The sequence below is a fragment of the Erpetoichthys calabaricus genome, chromosome 8, assembly GCF_900747795.2.
Source record: "Erpetoichthys calabaricus chromosome 8, fErpCal1.3, whole genome shotgun sequence".
NCBI lineage: Eukaryota > Metazoa > Chordata > Cladistia > Polypteriformes > Polypteridae > Erpetoichthys > Erpetoichthys calabaricus.
In genome coordinates, this window is record NC_041401.2 from 197820433 (window position 1) to 197836640 (window position 16208).

The 16208-nt window shown below is 49.2% G+C and overlaps 1 protein-coding gene and 1 long non-coding RNA gene across 23 annotated transcripts in view; one reads left to right on the top strand and one right to left on the bottom strand.

Moving 5' to 3' along the window:
• The window catches only part of LOC127528966 (uncharacterized), a 524038-nt gene that overhangs the window by 49831 nt on the left and 457999 nt on the right, over positions 1 to 16208 (bottom strand). The window lies entirely within an intron of this gene.
• The window catches only part of LOC114656450 (microtubule-associated protein 2-like), a 128217-nt gene that overhangs the window by 25223 nt on the left and 86786 nt on the right, over positions 1 to 16208 (top strand). For 14 of the 17 annotated variants that reach the window (XM_051930933.1, XM_051930927.1, XM_051930936.1 and 11 more), the window contains exon 2: positions 5504 to 5592. The exons of 1 other annotated variant lie outside the window; for it this stretch is intronic. The gene's annotated coding sequence lies outside the window, so the exon portion shown is untranslated. Of the gene's footprint in view, positions 1 to 5241; positions 5358 to 5503; positions 5593 to 16208 lie in introns of those variants that run through there. 2 more of the 17 variants (XM_051930924.1, XM_051930926.1) reach the window with 1 other exon arrangement.

The window sequence follows — 16208 nt, forward strand, 5'->3', positions numbered from 1 at the left end:
CCCGCCACGTGGTTAGGCAGAGTGTGGTAAAGTAGGCTGGTGAGCTGTGGGGGGGACCCTCACGGTTTAGGGGCTGCCAATGACTACCATGGCTGTTGGACAGCTTGGCAGGTGGAGTTCAGGCCCTGACCGCGTACTTTACTCATTCTTTGTGTGGATTTTCTCCTGCTATTCTCTTTTTCATCTAAAATGTCACATTATAGGGGACTCTGAGCTGACCCGGTGTGATGTGTGTGATTCCTGTGCTGCAGCCAGTGGTGCTGGGACCATGAATTGGAATGATGGATGGATACTGGAACTACGACACATCCTCACTAACATTTTATATGACATTGAATTACAGTGGGGTGAATTTCATGTCAGAATGAAACCAGACCTCTGCACAACGGTCTGCAGGAATCACAACTATAAAGCTCAAAGTATTCACACCACGCTTCAAGTCAGTAGGCAATACAGTAGGTGGCAGCCATGGTAGCCGTGAGTCTGTGTGCACAGGTGCCTCTCTATCCGCTTTATCTCTGTGAAGCCGCTCTGGCTGTGCCAGGTGTGATGGCGCAGCCTTTCTCAAGTCCACGGGATTGAGATCTGAGCCTGTGTCTGTCAGAATGACTCCTAGGAATTGCCCTAAAAGTCAGGCTAGCCCAGAGGAGGACATGAGACAAAGCCATGAGACGACCTACACCCACTCCCAGTGAGGAGGAGGAGGTCACAATCTTACGGCACCCTGAGTCGCAAAATGGCACTCATGATGGCATTTAGTAGATTTCTGAATCGAACGTTGAGGTTTTACCACAAAGACAATAATAATAATAATCAGAGAAGAAGAAGGAGGAAAACACAACAGAGTAGGATATTGAGCTAAGCTGCACGTATAGAAATTGTTGTCAGTTTGCAACACCATAAATAATAACGTCGCTAGCATCGAGAGACACACACACCGAATGAGGGGCTCGCTTATTTAACAATGAATGATCCACAGCCATATCTTCCAAAGAATCCCCTCCACACTGTTATGGCCGCTGTTAAGTAACAGTTATACTGAAGCCAGCCACGGCCCCCCCCTAATCTTCTGTGATAACGCCAGGGTCTCCACCTGCCTTCATGAACCTTCCCAGCTGTTCCAGGGGTTTGTGGAATGCTGCGCTCGGCATACCTGTGTGACTTTTTGCTGTCAATCACCCATCCAGCCCCGCCTATCTTGAGGTCATGTGCTGACTATGACAATACAGTTTACATCCATGAGCACCTGATGTAGTGATGTCGTGTGCCATTAGAACTCTCTGGACGAGGACAGGCCATTCAGCCCAACAAAGATCGCCAGTCCTCTCCACTTATTTCTTCCAAAAAAACATCAAGTTGAGTTTTGAAAGTCCATAAAGTCTTATTGTCTACCACACTACTCGGTCGCTTATTCCAAGTGTCTTATCGTTCTTTGAGTAAAGAAAAACTTCCTAATGTTTGTGGGAAATTTCCCCTTCACAAGTTTCCAACTGTGTCCCCGTGTTCTTGATGAACTCATTTTAAAATAACCGTCTCGATCCACTCGATTAATTCCCTTCATAATTTTAAACACTTCAGTCAGGTCTCCTCTTAATCTTCTTTTGCTTAAACTGTGAAGGCTCAGCTCTTTTAATCTTTCCTCCTAACTCATCCCCTGTAGCCCCCCATAATCAGCCTAGTCGCTCTTCTCTGGACCTTCTCTTGTGCTGCTATGTCTTTTTTGTAGCCTGGAGACCCAAACTGCACTCAGGACCCCAGATGAGGCCTCACCAGTGTGTTACAAAGCTTGAGCAGACCCTCCTGTAACTTGTACTCCACACGTCAAGGCGCTATATAACCTGACATTCTGTTAGCCTTCTTAATGGCTTCTGAACACTGTCGGGAAGTCGATAGCTTAGAGCCCACTACGGCTCCTAACTCCTTCTCATAAGGTGGACTCTCGATTTTCAGACCCCCATTGTGTATTCAAACCTCACATTTTTACTTCCTATGTGTAATTTTTTACATTTACTGACATTAAATTTCATCGTCCACAAATCTGCCCAAGCCTGTCTGCTGTCCAAGTCCTTCTGTGATGATATAACAGACTCCAAATGATCTGCTAATCCACCTATCTTGGTATCATCTGCAAACTTCACCAGCTTGTTACTTATATTCCTATCTAAATCATTTCTAGAGATTAAAAATAGCAGCAGCCCCATCACTGCCCCACTCTTAACATCGGCCAGTTCTGATGAGGTTCCTCACACCATCACCCTCTGCTTCCTGTGTCTGAGCCAATCCTGCATCCATCTAAAAACATCACCCTGAACTGCCACTTCTTTTAATTTGATGCCCACCCTCTCATGTGGCACCTCATCAAATGCTTTCTGAAAGTCCACATCAATAATCTCATCTGATCCACTCTGGTCATCTCCTTTTGTTTTTTCCTCATAGAATTCCAGCCTGTTAGTAAAACACGACCTCCCTCTTCTGAACCTACGCTGACTGTCCTGTCCTTGCCAGGTGTTGGTCCATCTTCTCCTTAATAATTCCTTCCATTCATTTTCCTGTGATGCTCGTTAAGCTTACTGGCCTGTAGTTGCTTGGATCTGTCCAGTCACCCTTCTCATGTGTGTGCTCATCCACGCTTGGCACAGTGATCTCTATGTGCAGGAGTGCTTTAACGTGATCTCATGTGGCGTGGTGGGAAATGCCTAACACTACACATGACCTCAAGTGTTGTAAAGACTTTCAGAATTTGCTATTCCAACTCGCATGAAGAAGGGGCCTGAGTTGCCTTGAAAGCTGGCATATTGTAATCTTTTTAGTTAGCCAGTTAAAGGGGTCATTTTGCTCGACTTCTCACTACGTATAAAATTGAACAAATGCTTGGTGTTGACTTTCCCAAATCATTGCTACTGCAAAGCGGACTTTTACTTGTCGCCAAAAAGCGTAACGTTATGTTGGGCTGACAGAACATTGGCTAAACCATACCAGGTTTATTATGAGTATTATTCCATTTCTGTCGGATTGATATCTTTTTAAGAGTTCTGTCTTTTCCAGTATTTCCAAAACGTTCTGCCTTTCCTGGGTGTGCATGCCAATCTCTGCCTGAATGCCACCTTCTGGCAGCTCCTAGTAAGTCATGAGCTCTCATGGTGAAGTGACGAGGAGTTTCCTAAATTAGAATAACTGACTCAAATGCTTTGCCTCCGACTGCTGTCCTCTTTACACAGAGATCCATAAAGTGACCAAGTAGTGTGGTCGACAGTAGGACTTTAGGGACTTTCAAAACTGGACTTGACGTTATTTTGAAGGAATCGGGTAGATAGGGCTGGCGAGCTCTGTTGGGCTTAATGGCCTGTTCTCCTCTGGATTGTTCTAAGAGGAGGATCACATTTGTGAGCCGGTCAGGACCACCTGCCTACTCTGAGACCCGGCCACTCCAGGACATCAACTTTGACATTCTGACGCCATTTCTGTGTAGCTTTGGCTTTACGCTCGGACTTGTTGTCTTCTCCCAAGGTGCAGGTCTTGCAGGATTTCCTTGTGTTTTGCTGCATTTGTTGTCTTTTTGGTGCCTCATGGTGGAGTGCTGGGTTTTTGATAATGTGCAGTATAGCATGGCGTTTAGTTTGATGGCCAAAAAAGCTTCATTTCGGTCTCGCCAGACCGCACAACTGTCTTCAGAGTGGCTCAGGATGCCGTCTCTCCAATGTCCACTGAGGTCTCTTGGTGGTTTCGCTCATTTGACTTACAGCTGTGTCACACTCTTTTCATTTCTTCATGACTGATTTAGCTGGACATTCAGTGACTTGGAGATATTCCTGTCTTGTGATTTTCTTGGTGTGTTTCTTTGGTCTTCGTTGTGTAGGTCAGGCCAGCATACGGACTCACCACAGCCTGGACCTTCCAGATACAATCAACTGAACCCCCAGTCAGAAGACCTCCACTGAACTAATGATGGGACAAGCAGTGGGCCGCACCAGTGATGCGTCACGTTAATGGTGGGAGTGAATACTCATGAAACAACGAGTTGTGTTCTATATTCGCTCTTAACTTAGACCACTCGGTTTTCACTTTGAGTCTTTCCGATGATCATATAGGCGCTCCGCTACTTGGAATAAGCTCTGGATAACGCAGGTTTCATGACCAATAGACAGCTGCCGTAACACAACCGTCTCCATCGTGGAGAGATAACCTCATTGTTGTTGTCTGCGTGAAGCTGTCACATCGTCCCCACGTCTGGGTGGGGTTTTTCTCGGACTACTGCTGTTTCACAGACATGTACTGGGTAGACTGGTGATTCTGTCTGGCTCAGGGTGTGGGCCTAATGCTGCTGGAACAATCTCCGGCCATCCAGGACCATGAATTGGATTATGTGAGTTGTCAGGCTGTGGAGACCCAGGCGCTGTGGGGGGGCGGGTTTTCTTAAGGTATTCCAGTGTCCTCCCACATGCCAAAGACATGCACAGTAGGTTTGTTGGTACGAGTTGGTGTGCGCTGTGCAAACAGTGGCGTGTCATCCATGTTTGTTTCCGTGATAGTTCAGTAAACAGAAGGATGGCCGATATCACACAATGGCAGTGCCATGCAACAGCCCCTAAGTCCTGGGTTCAGATCCTGGGCACTGTTTGCGATCTCCCTGTTCAGAGACGTGCTGGCAATGCCAACTGGCCACTCTATGCTAGCTCATTATGAGTAAATGTGGGCATGCCAGTGTGTGTCTCGTCCCACTCCACCCAGGGTAGACTCTGGGCCATCACAACCCAGAATCACCAGCCCTTGTAACGTTTGCACCTTTAATGCCAGCTGTCACAAGACCAAAAAGCTGGCATGGAGGAGACACCTGTCCACCACATCCAGTACATGCCTCCACACTCAAAGGCAGTTCACTGCTGTCTGCTTGTCTTGGGCTGTGATGGAAACCGGCGAGTGGCACATGGAAGTCAGTCCAAATGCTGTATTGGGCCTAAGCACTGTGAGATCTACCTGTGGACTGGCACGGCACGCTCCCTGACATGGGGAGAAGGGCAGAGAGATGGTGGAGGCAGAGGGGCCGGCGTCCATAGTTATGAATGAACCCGAACTGTTGAGCGCACCTTTCTAGAAATTTCCCAGCCTGGTGCGCTGGTGTCTCTTGCTCGCGCTCGCCCCCCTTCTCTCTCTTTCTCTCTCTTTCTCTCCCTCTCAGTGCGTTTTCATTTGCTGCCCTTCCGCCGAGCCCGCCCCCCCCCGGCCCCCCCCCCCACCGCTCTTCTCTTCTCTTGCAGCAGACTCCGGCTGGCTAGTGGATTGCAGACAGCATGTGTAGGACTAAAAGCGCCTCTCCTCCTTAGCACCAGCAATTTCTTTTCATCTGGCTGCTCGAGTAGGTAGGTTGGAGTCGCAGGCTCGGCTGCCCAAGGTGTGCTGTGGTTTGTCGTTTGCATGAACATCTAAAAAGATGTCTGGAGTGTGAGGGGGAGTCGGACTGCTGCGAGGCGTCTAAAGCTGCCGTCTCTTCTCTTGTCTTTTGCAGGTTTCCACTGGGCGTTTTCTTTTTTTTGGGGGTCCTTCTTCTCTGCCTCCACGGGCACAGAGGCCATTCTTCTCACGGTCAGTCAGCAGGTATGGTGCCATCAGGCTTTTGTGTTGCAGGGATGCTGCGTCATTCCACGTTACTGTTGCAATTGTACCCTAATCCTGGCGTTCTTTGTTCTGCCGAACTCTTGTCTAATGAGGAGTGAGCCTCACCAGTGAAGGGCCATTGTCTCCTCGCTTCTCAAGCCCTAATAGAGGTTGGGGGGCTCGAGAAATCCAGAGGCTCATTTACCTTTCCTGCCGTGTCCATCCCTGCTGCTGTGTGGGGGGAGGGGATGTGTCTGAATGGATGTGTGACCGGGCGCGGGGGTGGGGGGGGCATGGGGGTGGGGGGCGGATGGCAATATAGAAGTGAACAAAATTCTGCATTGATGTGAAGTGTTAATTGTGCCATGCATCAGCACGTCACCCTGTCACCCCGGTCCTTCGGTGGGCTCTGTCTAGACACCGTTGATTATTCAACCAGGAGAGGAGCACACAAGGCACAGGAAAAGTCACCCTGGTGACAAATTTGGGGAGAGAGAGCACAAAGAAAACGAAAGTGCAGGCTAATGTTTGGCGAGGGCTTGAGCGTGTCATGCTGCGGTGGCAGAGCCTGCTGACCTCCTGTTTGAAGAGGACAGCCTAAGCAGGGCCGCCGGGTCATCTGCTCGCTCTGTGTGTCGGGTGGGCTCTTTCTTGTGTTTTTCTTTTGAGGTGGTGGCCCTGCTTGTGTGATGCTCCTTTGTTCCTCAGACTCGGCCTCTGTCGGGATCTATTTGTGTGTCTCTTTTTTGTCTTTTGTTGGCTTGGTGGGGTCTCTGGTTTATTATATTAATGCTAGCAGGTGACGTGCATGATAGAAAAATAAATTCACTTGACCTGAAAGGCATCGGCGGCGAGCGGCTTTAGGCTCCAAGCTGGGATGTCATCTCTATGGAGTCTGCTTCTTCTCCCAGTCACTGTAGAGGCTGACTGTGCCATCTTGAAGCTGGTTGGTATGTCCAGTGGTGGACAGTTGGTCCAAGTGGAGGGCTGTAAGAAGATTAGGAGAAATGACTGAGACGTTCAAAGCACTGCAAGAGCGCCAATCAAAGAATATGAGGCACCTAATCACATACAAATATGCATTATGGGTAAACTTCTAGTCAGTCACATCATAAAGGTGTACGGGTAGAGGACTGGGGTCAGTGAACTGGGGAACGTTCATCACTTAGCTTCTTACTTGAACAGCTGCCATTCGTGTTCATAACGCCAGAGTGAAGTACTAGGAGAGCCTGAAATGCACCACAATAATGGAGGACGGCAAAGGCACAGGCATCAGGCAGGGGTATTCGCAGAATCCTCTTCTAGCGGACCCCTTCACCCTGTGGGCCCCCCAGTATCACTGGCAATGGCTTCTGCTTTGACCTGCGAGCAAGCTTGTTAAACGCAGCCTTGTGACGTCATCCGGTTAAAATGATTGTCTATCAGTAACAAAGTGGGGCCGCAGAACCCCCTAGAGACACTGATAGCTGCCACGAGTGAGCTGTCCCTGCCTGCTGACTCTCCTGGTGACCTTACAGCAGCCGACCTTCACGCTTGTGACAGAACGCACCTTCATGAGGAAGATGGACACGTTCTGTGGGGCCGAGATGACGCTCACCACATCCATCAGACCTCTAGCCATTCGTCTTCTTGGCCTCCTTTGTCTAGGTCTTGGTTACAGGACGCTGCAACTAATTCAGGCAGCAGTGGCAAAAACAGTGCCAGCATACTGCCAGGCACACTTGTATTCCCACCCACCCACACTCGGCTATGCCAGCACACTTTGAAATGGCCAGTTAGCCTGACTGCAAGTCTTTGGACTGCTGAGGAGAAACAAAATTCTCGGATTACATCTGCGGGGTCAGATGGCAACGCAGGCAGAAATTAAAACGGTTACCTAAAAAGTAGAAAACAGGAGTGTGACCTGTGAACCGGCGCACTCCAATCAGCTCTGTCTGGTGTCTCTCTGTGTTATATAGCGCCTTTCAACTAAATTTACAGGGCCTTTGCTCTCTATCTATCCTTATAGTGCCTTCTATTTGTTTTGTAGTGCCTTTCATATTGAATGCCTACATATGCCTTTCTATCACTATCTGTCACTGTTATATAGTGCCTTTCACGTCTATCCTTCATTAAAAACAATACAGTTCCTTTAATAAACAATAAATAATAATAACAATACATTTAATGAAAGTGGAAAGCTAGAAAGGGGCAGTGCCATCACCTGCTGCCCACTGTGTGTTTGTGGTCACTCTGACCTTTGGCTCTTTGCAGACGCCTGCGCCAGGCAGCTACCCGGCCTGTGCTTTAAATTTATAAAAACAGGACGACTATCTTCTGCCCGCTCTCCTGTAATTACCATGAAAAGCCCCCTGGGATGGCATCTGCCAATAGCAGTGCACCAAATTACAAATATTGATTAGCACATTGATATATTGTCAGGTTTTTCTTCCCATGAATCCCACCCCTTTAATGGTACTCGCCAGCACAGGAGCTGAATGGAGTGGGCAGTTCCTGAAGGATGCGGCCCCCGATTGCTATTTCTGTGCTCATCTTTAAATTAGTAGGAGGGGTCTTGAGCCTACAATTCAATAGCTAAATGAGGACACGCCGAGCAGTTCTCTTGTTATTATGGGACTCCTCCTCAGATTCTGCCGTTCCCTGCAGTTAACCTGTTCAGTGGAATGAGCGAGTTTGGAAGATGAATGAAGTTACTGCCAGTCATACAGTACATGCTCCTTGGTGTCATGCTGCCATGCCTTTTTACATGTCACCTACCTTGGGCCATTATTGGCATAAGTGGCCCCATGGAATGGGCAATCAGTAGAGTTGATGGGAACGTGAATGGCACTGAGAACATGTAAGGGTCTTCAAAATGGCGCACAAAGCGTTCCTTTACCCTTTATTGTTGTAGAGCGAATGATGAGGCTAATAACCAGAATGAAATGACAGGCAGAGGTTGTCCGTCCGCCCCGTTAAAAACCCTAAAAGGCGCTTCGAGACACCACACGGTGGCAGCGCAGCAGTCGTCAGGTGTGTGAGCTGGTGAAGCTGCCCAGCCTGGCTCTCTCTTTGGCTGCTAACCTTAACCCAGGAATAAGCTCTACACATTTTTCCCTTTCGCAGGGGAACAACGAGGAGAATGTTAAGGGATTTAGGGCAGGCCCGTGTGAAGAGCGTTCACATTTTCAAACATTCGTTGACGTGAGAGACAAGGGCCCAGAGGTCTGGAATCAGAACTGCTTGACAGGCGAATGTCAAACAATTGGGTGAACTTTTGTGAAAAGGGCAGAGCAAAAGTCAAAGTCAGGAGTTGGCAAAGGGAAAGGAAGTTGTGAAGAGTTCTCTGAAGAAGGCGAGCGTCTGCAGCCGTGTGCCTTCAATTCAAGGTGATGGCCACAGCAGACGCAGACACAGGGAAGTGCCCCGAGGTACAAGTGGCACAGTAACGTGAACGACATGATCATTAATGGGACAAACGTAAGATGATGTCAAACCACCCAAAATTCACCAAAATGTGCCCAAACTACCACAGATCATGACGGGCAGATTCTAGAGTGCCACATGAGGCAATTAATGTAGTTGTTGATACGGTAAGAAATGGAGAAAGGCAAGACGTACAAAAAGGTTTAATTTTCAATATGCCACCTTAGTTAAGGAAATGCGCAGGCCCTCAAAATGATGTTACTTACCCTGCGCTGTTGGTAGTGATGACCGATAAAATCCTAAACGTCGTTTTAACACGGTGCACCAAACGCCTTCAATCAAGGCGAAGACCAGACTCTGGACCAGTGAATGTTGGGATTGGGGGGCCGGCCGTCAATATGTGTGCCTGTGTTATGCTAGGCATGCTAGCAGGGGGTATGTCATGATGGGGACGGGGAAAAAAGATGTAGTCAAAAACTGAAATAGGACTTGGGGACAACCAAAGCTAAAAAGAGAGAGAGAGAAACTGCCAACTATCTTCAAACCGTGAAATAAGCAACAGGACTGCCAGTCTAGCCATGCCCACTGGTACCCTACAAGGCTCAAATGAAAGTGCACTCGTAACGTAGGCCATAGAATCACACATGAGCCTACCTGATGTCCTCTTGTGTTCCATTCCCATCTCTCAAAGAACACCCAACGCTCCAACTTGTAGGATCTTGACGCCGTCACACATTTGAGACCACCGACTGAAGGCTCTTGTCCCAACTCTCCAAGTGTCTAGATGGATCCTGGTGACACAAAGCAAGGCAATAAAATTAGTGAGAGAACAAGCAAATGGACAGCAATACAGAAGACGATGGTTTGAGGGATATCAAGATTTACGACTGCATGGCCACGTGGGTAATTTGAGACAAGTGCAGCTACGAGACACAACTGTGCTCTTCTAGGGCCTGTTGGGTAGCTCCCCACCCAAATGGATCTTCTCCCCGGGCTCTCTCTTTCCCTTGAGCTGTGACCCGCAGCCCATTTCAGATGTGGCGCCGGTTCACGAGGAGTTCATCTGGATGCATGTGCTGACAGCGTGTTTCCGTATCAACTGTGAATCGTGCAGGTCTGAATCATCACATGAAAAGTGCCAGCTAGCAGCAGTAATGCCAGTCTGGGTGCAGGTCTTGTGAAGGCCCTCAAGGGGCCAACCGCCAGCCCAGACCCCTTATCAGCAGCCACACCTTCCGATTCTGAGGACGCGCATCTCCCATCAGAATGTCCTGATGCTGTTTGAAGAAGTTAGGAAGTGTGGTGTAGAGGGGCAGCTCTTTGTAATGGAGCCTGCTGAGTGGTGTCGGGCTGGGGGACTGGGCATGAGCCTCGAACCCTAGAAAATGCAAACAGGAGATCATTTAAAACAAGAATAAAGGCTCAAGAGAATGAAGAAAGAAGTAACGATGAAATCTGTCAGCAGTCAAGGCAGCGCTGCGTCTCACTGCTGGCCCTCCTGCTGGTATGTTGACACCAGGAAGTGACTTTAGGCTTTCTTGGGACTTGCGTGTGACATGAGGAGTGCTGACGCCTCCAAGGGGGCAATGCCATGGGTGGCTGAAAACTGTGGGCAGCACTGGCATTGTCAAGAGTGAATGAAAGAGAAGACGGAGCTTCATGACATGTTAGAGGTGCAGCAGCAGGCAGAGGCTGGGCAAGGCCTGGCGTTAGGAGGGTTCAACTGAAATTCAGTCAGGGGGCAGCCGGGCCATCTGAAGGCAAGACCCTTCTTCATAAAGTGACAAGGATGACTGGTGTGTCTGACTTAAATGCTCGTTGTGCCAGTGACAAATCAGGGAATGCAGTAAATACCGACAACAAGAATTAACGATTTGTAAAAATCCTATCTGACCTGACGTCATGACAGCGGGCAACCCGACTTGACTTGGCATTTCCTGATCCTTTCGCCCCTTGCCTGCTTGTAAATGAGGTCACAATTGCTGAATAATGTAGCAAATTAAAATCACTCTGAGCTCACGGGCGACACTGACTGGCACGGCCTATGGGCTCCGAGGGCAGCTGGACTTGAGAGCCCATTCTGAAATTCAGATGGGCAAGGTGGCTGTGATCGAGTAACAAGTGATGGATGCCGTGTTGCCAGCCTGTGCCTGTCACTCCTCCAAGGTCTCCCATAATCCTCTGCCAAAGGCCAGCGACTTACACCTTCACTTCATCACAGCGTCCTGTGAGCTGATGCACAAAAGCAAAGCTGGGAATTAGTTGGTGACGGAGAGCCACCTCGGGACTCGCAAAGATGGCACATTTCTCAGGTTTGGATGAGTACAAACGCCACTTGGCCCAATCCGGCTGGTCAGTCTCTTGAAATGAATGCCTGATGGTCCCGTCTACTAGCCTGCCTGGTCATTCACTCCACGCAGCACCGAACGGCTTCAGAGCTAAAAGATCCACCCAGTTCTCTTCTGGCTCCTGCTTGGCACCCAGTGCTGCCTGGACAGGCTTCAGTGCTCTTCTAGCTCTCTTCGGGCCCAGGACTGGCTCCTAACCCCACTAAAAATTGATGAGCTGTTTCACAAAATGGAAGTCTGGCTCTTTAGGCCTCCTGAAGTATCGTTAGTTCTGTTTTACAGATTTTTAGAACTACCTGTCACTTGGTGGCACACTCAGTAGAGCAGTTCCTCCAGTTGATGGTCTGCTGGCGTGGCTTCTCATCTTCTCATAGGGAAGCAGACTTTACCTTTGACTTTGTCTGATGTATAAACACGTGGCTGAAGGTCCAAATCCATGCAAACCTTGTGGTGCTTGTGCTCCAAATCCCAGTAAATAGCAGGAAACAGCCTGGTGGAAAGGCGCCATATAGAACACCAGTTCAGAACTCCTGGAGCAGAAGAACCAAACCTCCTGGCAGTACGGCTGGCGTCTCTGAGGCACACCAGGAGGCTGACATCTGTGGACCCCCTGTATTGAGAGAGGAGGAAAGCCACAAGAAGCCTGAGACAAGTTAGTGAGGACCCCTTCTGTGATTTCCCCATTTCATGTTACACAGAGGCCTCTGCTCTGCTGTCCTGAGGACGCGTGACTCAACTTGATGTCCTCTTGGGTTTGGATGATGTTGCAGATGCCACCATGCCAAGCTATCGTTTGGTTTCTTCATAAGGGGGCAAGGAGGATGTAGGAACATCACTTCCAAGGCGCTGTAGTCATCCATCTAAAGGCTGCCATTGCTTTCATTTCTTATTTCATTTCAATGCTGGGCACGGCAGCAGTCCATGATTTGGCAGAATGACCCCGTCATTACCTGCGCTTGACTCCACTCGTAATGTGGTGTCTCGGGGTCCTCCTCGGGCAGCTCTCTCTTTAACAGGCAAGTCGACAACCTCAGGCCACTGGTTTTTCTATGGCAGGCCGATTCTAATCCTTGGGGCTGCCACTGCTGCCCAGTGTGTCGCCAATCTGATGAAAAGGCAGCTTAAAGTCTGCTGGGACCTCAGAGTCCTCCTCACTACGAAGTACCCACCGAGTGCATCTGACGAGCACTTTGGCCTCTCCGCCCTCACCGCTGGTAACGCCAATGTCTACTTTGTGCCGTTCCTTAGAGCGACCCTGGAGTTTCAGTGACGAACCCAACATGCCCAACACCTGTGAGCTGCAGTAACACACCTGGGACAATGGAAGGAAGTGGTCTTGGCCATGAAGGTGGGCTGCAGTGCGATGTTGCAGGTTGATGTGCCATCTTCAGGTCCAGCTACTGGCAGGATGTGTGGAAGTCGTAACACAAAAGTGGCAAACTGTAGACGCTCATTTATTAGAGGGCCTCCTGCCAGTCACTCTGACCCAGACGTAATGAGGACAGACACGAATAGAAATAAAGATTTCACTGACACAGCACAAAGGATGAATGGACAATCCACAGACTCAAAACTGTCACAAAGTCCCCTTCTAGGCCGCTAGCCTACAACAGTGGAAAGAAGCTTTAAGGGAAGGAACAAAGGATGCCAACGCCACGCATTTCTATGGGCTGAGGTGTGAACCTGTCCCTGGCAGCTGTGCCCACCACTGATAATATAATTACCAGCTTTTATTTATCACTAAAATAATGCAGTGTACCAGAAAAGGAAATCCTGCTATAAAGGTACATGTGACAAACCTCCAGCGTGTGCAGCGTGGCTCTGTACGTCTAAATCACTGAGATGGCTGAGCCGGCGACCTGAAGGGCCACTGGCTTTGCTACAACACACACGTCTAACAAGTCCGTTCACAGGGGGCGAGGATCATGTGACACACGGGCTTTTGATGCCAGTCCTGTGTCTGATGTCTTGTGACATCACAGGAAGGACATCACGCTCCACCGACTGCTGGCTGTCCGCTCAGCTCTTTGCTCGTCGGACGTTTCGTCACCGCAGCACTCGCCAGGACTTCTTCGTTCAAGTCTGTGTTTCATTTTTCGAGTCTTTACTTCCCTAAATCTACTGCAGGTAGTGAAACACAAGCACACATAATGGACAAGATCATCGATTATTATATAGATTATAGCAGAGTGACACAGAGAGAGAAGTGCGCTGCTGCACCCGCCACACGACACCTCAGCACCAAACTCGTCTGAACAGGGTGAGGGGGTTCTCTTTGTACACTGGCTGGAGTGCCAATCCTGCCACACACCCTGTAAGTTGGTGGACCTCCTTGCAGGGCTGGACTCGGCTAAACTTCACACCCAGGAGGAGGAGGAATTGCAGGATGAGGGCCTTGTTCAAGGGCTCAATGGAGTGGAATCACATTTATGGCGTTTGGACTGGCAACCTTCCATATTGCCAGCACAGATCCCCAGCCTCTCCCGCTATACACATTTTAGGCATTGCTGAATATCACGGACCACTTTCAGAGGGATGTCTGGGGGTTTTAGCAGGATGAGTCCATGGACAAGGAAAACCAGAAACTAATCGCTCAGCCTGAGTGAATGGGCTCTCGGTGCCCCTGCCATACGATTGGGGAGGATGATATCCATTTTTCCAACGTGATTATTTCAGTAGAACGTGGGCACACGGTATTTTGCCGTTAAAGTCACACATTTGCTCAGGGGAAGGTGGTGCCGCTCAGTGGAGTAGTGGCATACTCCAGTTCAGAGCCTCCATTTCCATTCATCGAAGTTGGACACGGCCTGGTGAAAGTGGTCATGCTGTGGAAGATGCCACATAACGCCCGTCGTACCTGTTCATACACAAGTTGATGTTTTCAGCTCCTCCAATTCCATGTACAAAGGCCAGGAAGCTGGTGGCCCTTTGGTAACCAAACCCGGAATGTCGTGCCCATCTAATTCCCTGCCGGCAGGGCTCCGCTTGCCCAGAGTGAAAGCTGATTTTGGAGCAGCATGCTGAATGGATGACCTGCACTCCAGGTGCAAGTATGGCCACGTCTGTCCACTGCAGCTAAAAGGCACGGCTTCCTAAATGTTGTATTTGTATGCCAGACCAATCAAAATGCCAGTCACGGAAAAGCTACGCCGTCTGGTTTCAGCTCTTTTGTTGCGAGGGAGTGCCAGTGAATTGGGGCTGGAGTCTCGAGTCTGGCATCTGAACGCTCGTTTCGCTGACATTGGGAGGCTTTGGAGGTGACTTGTGGCTGCTGTTAGACACATTAAAGGTGACCTGGCATCTGGCTGCAGCGTTTTGTTTTTTCATCTTTTTACTTCATTTTGATTCACCAGAACAACTAAGGATAAAAGAGAAGCCTGTGACCCCCCAGCCCTACATCTCAAATGACCCTGTGGGGGAAATGAGAAGGGCAGGACAGTAAGTGCCAGGGTGGTACAAGACCAGTAAGCGGGTGGGTGTGTGTGTGTGTGTGTGTGCGCAGAGCGCCCCCTGGTCACAGCTGTGCTCCGCATTGGTGTGTGGTTAACATAAACATGATGCCCCCTCGATGGATTCTGGTTGCCATGGTGACGGCAGTGGATTTTCAGATGCAATTGTTGCTAACGAACACATGAACTACTTGGCAACAAAAGCCTTTCCTCTTTTCAGGCCCACATATTGCCTCTTCAGGCCCCTTTGTGTTGCTTTTTCACAAATCCTTCCTTGTGGATGCAGAATACCCGATGACAGGCAGGAGCTTAGAGCGTTGGGGACACTGCAGATGCCCAGAGTGGTCAGCCGAGTGCCCCAGATGTTACGTGAGGCATTTCACATTTAGGGGGCACAGCTAGTGGGGGGGGGGGGGGGGGGACAGGGACTTGCAACCATTCACACAATTACAGTGAATAGCAATAATAAAAATACCCGATGACTAGACTGCTGTATGCCTTCACCAGAAATACAAATGTGTCATTACAAGCCCCTCAAAGTGCCGATGGGTGTGCGCTGCTGCTTATAAACAAAATGCCAAAAGAGAAACAGCAAGAATAGAAAATGTTATTACCCGCTACATCAAGCCAAAGCTGATATTCTTCTGCATTAGCACAGAGACACCGCACCTCTATACACGGTGCTTTACCTGGAGCTCTAGAGCTAATCCACACGTCTTACCTGCTCTCTTTCGTACTGAGCGTCGTCTTCTCCTCAGTTTTCCATTTCTCATAAAGCAGCGCCATTTAAAACAGACTGTTGAGACTTCTGCTGTTCATTGATACCAGTGAGCTACTGCAATGGAAAGAAACAGCAAGTGATAGCCATGCATGTCCGCCATATTGACTCCCTTCAATGTAAATCAGCCAGCCAGAGAGCGAGCCAGCGTCCATTACTGGGCTAAGGGACACCCTGACACCCTGGGTCACACTTTACTCTTAGTCTGCCTGTCCCGTTACACACACCGTGTTGAATATGGCGTCACACTCACTCGGAGAACTTCATTGGAACTCGTCACAGAAAACCAGCCAGCCTCGTCCCATACACTGTCATTCCTGGTCACATGAGGCTCCCACCCAAAGTGACAGGCTCACTCTGTAATGGGGGGACAATTCAGAGGGATGCACACTGCTAGTACCCCGTGGGCTGTGTGGGATACTCAAGCTGTGATGTCGTCTGTAAATCAGTATGCCTATCACAGCAAACCCCATGGTAAGGCTTTTTACCAGAATGGCATGTGACAAAGACGACATCACGCAAGGTGGATTGGCAGTGACAAAGGCTCTGTACCAATGCAGGAGTGTTAACGATGAGTTAAACAACAACGCCCGACATTAACGTCAGTGTTTTGGGTCACCTGTCACTGCAGTGACC